At 38.2% G+C, this 9,066-nt stretch overlaps 1 protein-coding gene across 1 annotated transcript in view; it reads left to right on the plus strand.

Moving 5' to 3' along the window:
* Positions 1–14: 14 nt before the first annotated feature.
* Positions 15–9,066, plus strand: part of SGMS2 (sphingomyelin synthase 2) — a 29,842-nt gene continuing 20,790 nt past the window's right edge. Inside the window, exon 1 of the mRNA XM_009649187.2 lies at positions 15–298. The gene's annotated coding sequence lies outside the window, so the exon portion shown is untranslated. The remainder of the gene's footprint in view (positions 299–9,066) is intronic.

Raw genomic sequence — 9,066 nt, forward strand, 5'->3', positions numbered from 1 at the left:
GGTAGCGCTGCGGGCGGGAAACCTCTCCGAGAAGTGTGGCCTCCGCTGACGCCCTCAAAGCCAGTCCCTTTCGCCAGGAAGGAGAAGAGTCTGAGGCTGTGAGAGGAGCGAATTGCAGGGGAAGGTGGCAAACTTTCTAGCTGCTTCTGCGCGCCCCTGCCTCAGTGGTGGCAGTGCCTGGCCATAAGGAACTGCGAAGCCCTAACCTAAGAGCACTGAGGCTCCAAAAAAAGTCTTCCAGCTGCCTTTAGAGGAGGAACTGCCAGCAGTGCGAGCTTTTGCATATACAGCTGAGTAGGTAAGTTGGGAACGGCGCAGGTGGATTAAACGCATGGCATACCACAGGTACGCACTTAGAGAACCTCTTTCACAGAAGACCTCTGCATGTCAACAGGACAGAGCCTGAGAAGAGCAATCCTACGTTTGCGGTCTCCTCCCTCTCTAGAGTGTTCACGTTTTACCTGTAAAGTAGTCTTAATTTTACTCTTTAAAGAGGCCCCTCTAATTAGGGAGGGCACCTGCTTTTTTGATTTCTCTTGCAAATACGTAATGCATGGAGCGTACTTCGTTTGCTAGTCAAATTGTATGTTCTTGGTGTTGGCAATGTGTGCATACCACTTAGAGCAGTACCATGTACCTAGCTGAAGAGGAGGGGATTTCAGAATGCCTGATTTCAGCTTGGGAGGATAAAGGATTACTATAGAGATCATAATGGTGTTGTAAAGGTGTGTTGCAGTAGGGTTCGGGTTTTTTTTCTTGTTGCTAAAAGTCTGCTCCATTGAAGCCACTCCTCAACTTCCTGAAGTGCAGCTGAACTAAACTTCTTGACTTAGCGGCAGGGTACGTTTCTATTAACACCGCACGGTTTCTGGCTTAAGTTTAGCTCAAAATCCTTGTGACAAGTAGTTACTGCATAATCTTCTGACAAGATAATAAAACTCCTATGATACAATGTAGACTAGCTGCTGTCCAGTTTAATGCATTTCTAATATTTTGATTTTTTTAAGACCTTAGAAAATCAAATGTCTATCCTCAAATATAGCTATCCTCAAGCCGCTTAATGGCTATTAATTCATACACAGTTAATCATATAGGTGAATGGTTCTGTAGAAGTATTAGCATAAACTGAGCAGGTGCATGATATTTTCTGAGATGGCGGGCCTTACCGGAATTTTGGCAAGCTTCACTTTAAATTACATTTATTAAAAGGTTTGCCTAAAAAACAAGCTGCTTTTAAAATGGGATTTAATATAGTTGCTTATGTGTATTATTACTTGACAGGGCAGATTTTTGGAGACTTTATAGCCTTAGGTACTTTTTCCTCTAGGAAACCAATAACTTGCTCTTTATTTTAACCTAACTTAAATAATCTAGGGCTTAATTTACTGCTTTCATTTTTTTTTCCTTTTGGATAGGTTTTGCATTGCTTTTCAGTAAAAAATTATAATCCATGTCTGATTTTTAGAGAAACATATATTTGTGTGTCTCCTTCAGGAAAATATTCTTCAAGCATACCCTGTGTAGTATTTGTAGTCACAAGGGGTATTTGGACAAATCGGAGTGTGTGTGGGGGAAAAAGTTTAGGTGAAATTGTAAGGTGATGACAATAGCATGTAGATAAAGGCCCCTAATGAGATTGGTTTCTGTACTGTCCTTGAAGTGAACTTACACAGTGGAGAAATGGGAACTTGGAGAGAGCAAAGATGGATTTTTATTTTTTTTTTTCTACTGGGTAGTATTAGGTTGGTATCTGAATCTAGAAAGACTTTGTATACCCTTAAATTTTAAATATTCAGCCATGGTTGGTGTGTTAATGAGCATCTATTTTTCTGGATCGTAAAAGCATCTTGTGACTGTAATATTCTAAAACACAAAAATGGTAGGGCTTAACAATCTTATTTTCATAAACTAGTTTTCTTCTGAATTCAAAACTTAATGTTCTAAGTAGACATCAGAAGTATTATATTGTGGATGCAGTATTGTGAAAAACTTCATATTTCCCTGTCAATTAAAGAAAAAAAAAAACCCCACCACACACACCGCCCATACCTCCCTGTCTCTGGGAGAGCTGAGTAAGAGACTTCATCTCAAGTATTTTTCATTCTAAAAAAACCTGAGAATTCTTTATCTATAGTGTACTAGTATACCAAATAAAAGTATGAAGACTGGACAGTAGTGTATTGATTTTGAAGGATTAACAAAATTCAAAAAAATGTTGAAACAAGTGTTGCATTTAAAAAATGAGTAGTTTTTTAAGGACCAGGGAATGTAAAAGAAGGTTTTTGAAGAAATGGCTCGTTACAGTTACGTTCTGTAGAAATGCACTTTGAAGATGCAGATATTTGTAATTAATTTGCATACATCTTTGTTTTGGATTTTTCTCTAATTTTGATGGGTTGGTGTCCTACAATGTTCTTTGATCCTATCTGCGGAGTGGACAATACAGATGCTGTGACATTTTATTTAGTATGGATATGGTATTGCAGTGGTCCAAACAGATGCTGGGAAGATTAATGTAACACTGGGTCCACTGTCTCCAGAGATCTCTGTCTGCTGGGAGAATTGTTTGTACCATGGATACCACTGTCCCCAAAGATGCAGCGAACACTAAGAATGTCAGGCATCCAGGCACCACTGTCCCAGCAGATGCTGAAGACCTTAAGAGCTGCTGATGGGGAAGTTTTATGTAACACAGATAGCTCTGTCTTGTCCATTCTGCACCTATTTGAAAGATATTTCTTAACTGTACTGAACCTGACTGTTTTAGTGAGGCTCTAGAACTTTAACAACCACAAGTGTCTCCTATATGAGGACACTTAATGTTATTGCTGTTTCTTTTCCCCAGCATAGCTCTTGTGTGGAGATATGTGTAATATAAAGAATAAAGTACTTCTTACCAATGCAGTTGGTGTTGGAAGTCTACTTTATCGCTGTTGATACAAATTTCAGTAGGACTAAACTGTATACCAAAACTAAGTCAGCTTCAGGAAAACCTGTTACTTGCCCTCTAGCTAACATGTATGTAGTATTTGTAATACAAGGGGACTACTGTGCCTTGAGGTCATGCTTGTGGTTGCTGAGTAAAACTTCCTGCCTTACTGTGCGTTAAGTCCCTTTCAAAATATGCAGTGTCAAGTGTGGGTCCTCTTGTTTGCAGTCTGATGGCATTAAAAAAATACTGAAGTCTAGTCTGTTGTGCAGATGAAGATATTAAAATAGCTTGTCAGTGTCTGAAGCTGTTGAGTTTATCATTGCAAATAGAATGGTTCTTAATAAAACAGTGTTCAGGTCTCAGTCCTCAAAGAAAATAATTCCTGAGCATGATCACTCAGGAAGACTTCATGTGTGAAAAAACAGATTCAATATTTAACTATTTAATTTTCCAGATAAAATACTCTTTTCTCAGATGTGTAACCCTAGAAAAGGAGAACATCCTGTTCACTCAGAGGTACCTGAAAAAGAAAGCAGGTGTCTTGCTTTTGCTTACCTTTCCCAGTTTATGTAGGTTAACTTGCAACTGCCATGTCTAAGTTTCAAGGACATCCCACTTATTCTTTATAAACTTTGCAAACAAAAACTAAGTTGCTGCTATCAGTGGAACTGTGGTGCTTCCAGAGGGTGAGCTTTGCTGCTGCACAAAGCAATGTCTTGCTACTCCTGGCTTTTAGAGTTAATTTCTTGCTGCTCCTCTCTGTAGTCTTCTGTTTCCTTTTTTTTTTTTTTATATACTCGGATTTCCTTAGGCTGAATCTTACTAGAATCCTGCGCAATGCAGTAAGCTTCATGCTAAGCTTTGCAGTGTTTTTACACGTCTGTGATAACAAATGCAAAGTGGACTAGGGTTGTACACATCTTCTTCCTTGAGGAGAAGATGCTGAGCCTCTTGGGTGCAGCACTGAATGTTTTGGAAAGTTGCATCAGCTTAGCCTGGGTGGTTTAAACTGCACTGATGCAGAGCACTTGTGGACGCTTTTCCTTAAGAATGGCTAAACTGAAAACAAATTAATTAAGGGTTATTTTCATTTGCCAGTAATCTGGAATGGAGTATGTAGAGTTGAATTCAGTTTCTTAGATAAGATTTAAGTGTGTCATTGCTGAAACTGAAAAGCTTGGAGTACAAATGACTAAATGTGTATCTTCAATTACAGTAATGTTACTTTAAGGGTGAAGGAGATGGACATCATGAAAGAATTCAAACAAAGTGAGCAAAACAAAACCAGGAAGCTAAATATATTTAAGCTGTTCATTCTAATCCCTTATCTGAGAATTTACAAACTGCCTGCAGCAGTTTGTAATTGCTGGTTTTCAGAAACTCCCCAGGCAGTTGGTAATGTTCTTAGTAAAATACGGTGTTTCAGAGGCAGGTTTACATGGGACATACTGGTTTATGACACGTAACTGGTAAAGTTGTGTAACTCTTACTCATTCGGGAGAGGTCTTTTTTCCTAGTATCTCTGATATTTTAGGTCAGTCTTGCTACTATTGTAAACTCAAATGTTCCAAGAATGAAGTTTTAAGTACTAATATGGGTTAAATCATTCTAGTATGTTTATTCAGTGTCTCTATGCAAGTTCTCATGGCAAAGTGTCACTGTGAACTAGCAAAACATACTGCAGTTTGCATTTGTAGAGTGTAATTTATGGGAGACTTTTGTTTTGTTTAACCTCAGATCTCTGGTGTTCATATCTTTAATACTAGAACTTAAATTTGGTTGGTTGGTTTGTCCTTCTTGTTAAGATCTTGGTTAACTGTAAAATAAATGGGAGTTTGTAGCCCTATCAAGAGTGCAGGAATTTGTCCAACCTCCAAGAACAAGAGTCTTGTCTAGAACCTGGATCTTGTAGGACCTAGCTTAAAGCCCTAAGCAAAAGGTAATGGTTTTCCTTTATTCAAGTGTTTTTACAAGTGTTTTGGCATATGTTACTTCCCCAATATATCTTTAATAGAATGCTTGCATCTGTAAAAGTCCTTTATTAAGAAGTCACCTGCTCTCACTGATTGTTTTTTCTGTTGTAATATGTTTGCATTTCTTTTTAGAGCTTTTATTCTGCTTAGCCTCTTAAGATCTTAAACTGTTGTGTGATGAATGTGGAATGACTTTTCACAATTAGTTTCAGTTATGTGAAATGTACATAACAGTGACAAAATATTTACTTATGTACACACCCAAGTTCCTGCTTATGTTCACTCTAGTGCCAGACAGTGGAGCAGAACTATAATGAGACAAGAGTCCCCTTATTTAAGTGACATAATTTGCTAAAGAGAAACAGCAGTAGAGAAAGTCGTGCCTCAGTCATGAATTGTGGCTTTCATATGGAGGGCACGATATAATCCTATAGCTTGATGATAGTTCTAAAATTTCTAACTTAATTACAGCTCATCTGATTTTTTTCTTTTTTATGCTTCCCCCACATCAACCTTGTAAATGGGAAACAGCGCTTGCTGTTTGTAGATGCTTTATAAGGGTGCCAAATACCACTGCCCATGTCTTGGTTTGAAACTGAACACAGAACACAGACTGTATTGAAGCAAGCAGTTCCCATCACTGCTGCTGCCTCAGAAGGACGTTTTAAAAACTGGAATGCTGTGTTACTGTCTTAACCGTGCTGAAAACACTCTTAACGTAGAATTCTGTTGCTTCATCCTCTACCAGTTATTCTGGTTCAAATTTATGTATTAACAATTTCAATATAAAACCAAAAGCATTTAAACTGAAATTTTGAAAGCAAACTTGTTTGCTTAATGCTGAGAGAAATTAATTGTCATGGATCTGCTTTGCATTAGTTTGTATTTACTAGTTTTTTCTGGTAACTTACCTATTTCAGGAGTGTATAGAAACTATCAATATGTTGTACCTTAAAACATTAACTCATTACTTTCAATTCCTGTGCGTTAGGAGCCTGACAAAATTCCTACCAAAGCTTGTGGTTTTTCCTATTTTTCTAGTACTGTACTAACCTGTAAGGATGCTATGTAAGAGTTCCTTACGGTGCTGTCATCAGAAGCAAGAACGTGTCTTCATTTGATTTCACTCTGATTTTTTTTTTTTTAATATACCATTTTGAACAAGAGCTCATTCCTATCTTCTGGCATACCACCTTGGTCTTGTAGCACAAAACTTGGCTCTACTCAGTAAGTAACAAGGCCAACTTAAGACACTTGCTCAGCTACAGTTACTGAAGAAGTGCAGATGCTCAGTCTGCTGTGTTTTCACAGAACTGTAGTTTCACTGCATAGGTATATTTTGCACACAGCTATAGGGAGTGATTTTGAAATTTTTTGAAAGAAGAAAAACCAACCAAACACCACCACTTGATGTGGAAAATGTGCCAGAAAGCTAAAGGTGGTCCTCCAAAGTGAAGTTGTGTTGTTTTCTGTCCTGTGAGAAAGAGGATTAACTGAAATGTTTTGAATCTTGTATTGACTATTAAAAGCAATCATGCACTAAAACAGAAAAACAACTCTTTTCAGTGTTTTTGTTTTCCTAGAAATATGTTAAAGAAATATGTTAACTTCCATGATGGACTTCAGTCTTGAGAGGAAGGGCTGTGGCATCCTGTTTGGCTTTGAAGCAGGAAGTATTAAAGGCATTGCTCCTTCTAAGGTGCCATAGTGAACTTGGAAGTTAATATGAAGACAGCTTACTGAAGAGTTGATTGTTATGGGTTTAAACTTCTGTCTGCTGCAGTGATTGTATCCTGAATTTGCAGGCACTATTCATCATCTTAGCAGTATTTACCACCATGAAATTGAATACTACACATGCTGTAGAGCTGAAAGGCAAGCTCTCTCCACTGAGGATAGCTTTTTTTTTTTTGTGGTAACCATGGTCATTAGCTTCCTCTATGCAGTTCTTGGGAAAAAAAAAAATAAAAAAAAATTGGCTAAGCTCTTTTCATATGCACAAGCAGGCCTAAGTAGTTACTTCTTCTGTGTGGAACAACTAGTCTATGTAAAGTAGGGTGGAATAATGTGTATGTCTATGGTAAAAGTCAGTAACTTGTACTGACTTTTACAAGTTAGAAAGAGAGATGAAATACATCTCAGCTGACCAACCATGGGACAAGGCACAATGCCTGTCAAATATCAAAGCTAAAGTAGCTGGGCTAAAGAAATTTTCCGCTCTAACAAAAATCTAAGTAATTACACTTGTGGCTCTAAAGGTATTTCTCATTGATATGTAGTGTTTCTTTTTTAAAAAACATAACTCTACAGATTGCAGGCAGTTTATGCTTTCCTGTGTACGCTGCTTTCTGGTCACTGGACAGTCTGAACAGGGTAAGTAGCTGCCTGGCTTAGTTTTACTATGCGGGATGAAAGTTGCTATAAACAGTTTGGGCTTGGTTTTTTTCCCCCTTAACTTGGACTTAGACAAAGTTTATTTTAAACTCTTAAACATCATAGGGTTTGGACTAAACTTTTAGCTCTCTTATATTTGAGGAGCGCAGTACTAAATGACTGAAGTTAACATGAGATGCTATTCCCCCTCAAGGGCCTGGAGTGCAGGGGAGAGTTGCAGGAAAGCAGGAGCTCTCTGTTCTATTGTGCTGCATTAAGGGCAAGCGCTGGGACTATGTTCTTTGACCTTACCCACAACTTCTTTTTGAGTGTGCATGCATGTGTGCTTTCTTCCTATTCTCCCCCTGCATCCTGTTGTAGTGAAATCAGACACAAAGCTTTTAGCACTGCAAGCCTTTCCAGAATGTGTTTAAGGCAACATGGTTTAGTCAGAATTTGACTGTGGTGCCTGTAATATGCAGAAAAGTTTATTGGTTATCAAAGTCTGTCCTGCAATTGTAAGTTCAGCTACAAGAGGAGTATTGCACTTAGGCTTCACATAATTTGCTCCAAGAACTACTGTCTTGAATAACTTGCATAACACTACTATGAAAATGCTTACTCCGGTTATAATGGTTTGTATTGCTGAGCGGGTGTTAGACTGATATTACATAGCTTATGATTTGGTCACATGTTGCTGAGAATGAAAACACTATAGAATATCACTATAAATGCACGTGTAAGGAGATTTTTCATGTTCCAATTAGAATTAGGTTACAAGCTTTCTCCTTTCATCAAAAGGCTTGTAAACTGCAGAACACAGTATTTTTGTTGTTGCATATTTGTAATAGTGTGATTCAATGGAGTAAAAGACAGTCTTAGTGGACAGAAAATGTATTGTTTAGAATGACTTTTTTGTCTTGTGGCTATTATGACTGTTTTGAAACACTGTTTCCACACCTCTTGCCTCTTCTGTCATGAGTCCTATAGGTCTAGGATAGTTTGTAGCTAAAGAGCAAAGACAGCCTCTGCTTCCTTTTTTATTTTTGCAGTTGCAAAAAACATTACAAAGTGACACATCACTTCATAATTCCAGGTGTGGAAATTGGAAGTACATGTACATCTGGAAAACCTCTCTGCTTTCCTAGTTTAGAATTTCTTGGCCATTGTTTTGAACTATGAAATGGCTTCTGCTTGTTTCTGTGCTAAATCTCACCATCTTTGGCACAAACTCATTATGAGCAAAATGTCAGACTTAGTGTGAGGGGAACAGATTGAAATGCTTCACCTGGAGCAAGTCTGGGGAGTTGAAAGCATGTAGGCCAGATGTTCTCATGAATTGACCTATACCTTAGCTCAACAGGACCTTCTTCCTAAGGAGACCAAGGCGTCAAAACTGGTTAATCAGTCTTGGTCTAATGTTTAATGTACAGCCTGATGTAACTTAAGTCTAGCCTTGTCTGAGAGGACCTTTTTGTCTCTGTTTACCTCTTAGCCAAGTGATACAGAGTGATTGCCCATGAGGTACATTTGCAGATAGTCAAGCTATATTTCGAATAGATCTTCACATTGGTACATGTCAGACAGCATATAGCCTCTTACCTAACAGTTCAGAATGGACTTACTACTTCAGAGAGAGAAAGTGTGTAGGTGTCTGAGCACCCTCATCTTGTGTTACTCTGCCTCCTCTGTGTGTGATAAAAATGTTGTGTATAGTTAAACAGAATAGCAACTTTCTCCCTAGTCTTTTTGTTTGTTTCTGGTGGCTTTTTTTTTTGGGGGGGTGGG

The sequence above is a fragment of the Egretta garzetta genome, unplaced genomic scaffold (genome assembly GCF_000687185.1).
Source record: "Egretta garzetta isolate BGI_Z169 unplaced genomic scaffold, ASM68718v1 scaffold41, whole genome shotgun sequence".
In the NCBI taxonomy this organism is placed as follows: domain Eukaryota; kingdom Metazoa; phylum Chordata; class Aves; order Pelecaniformes; family Ardeidae; genus Egretta; species Egretta garzetta.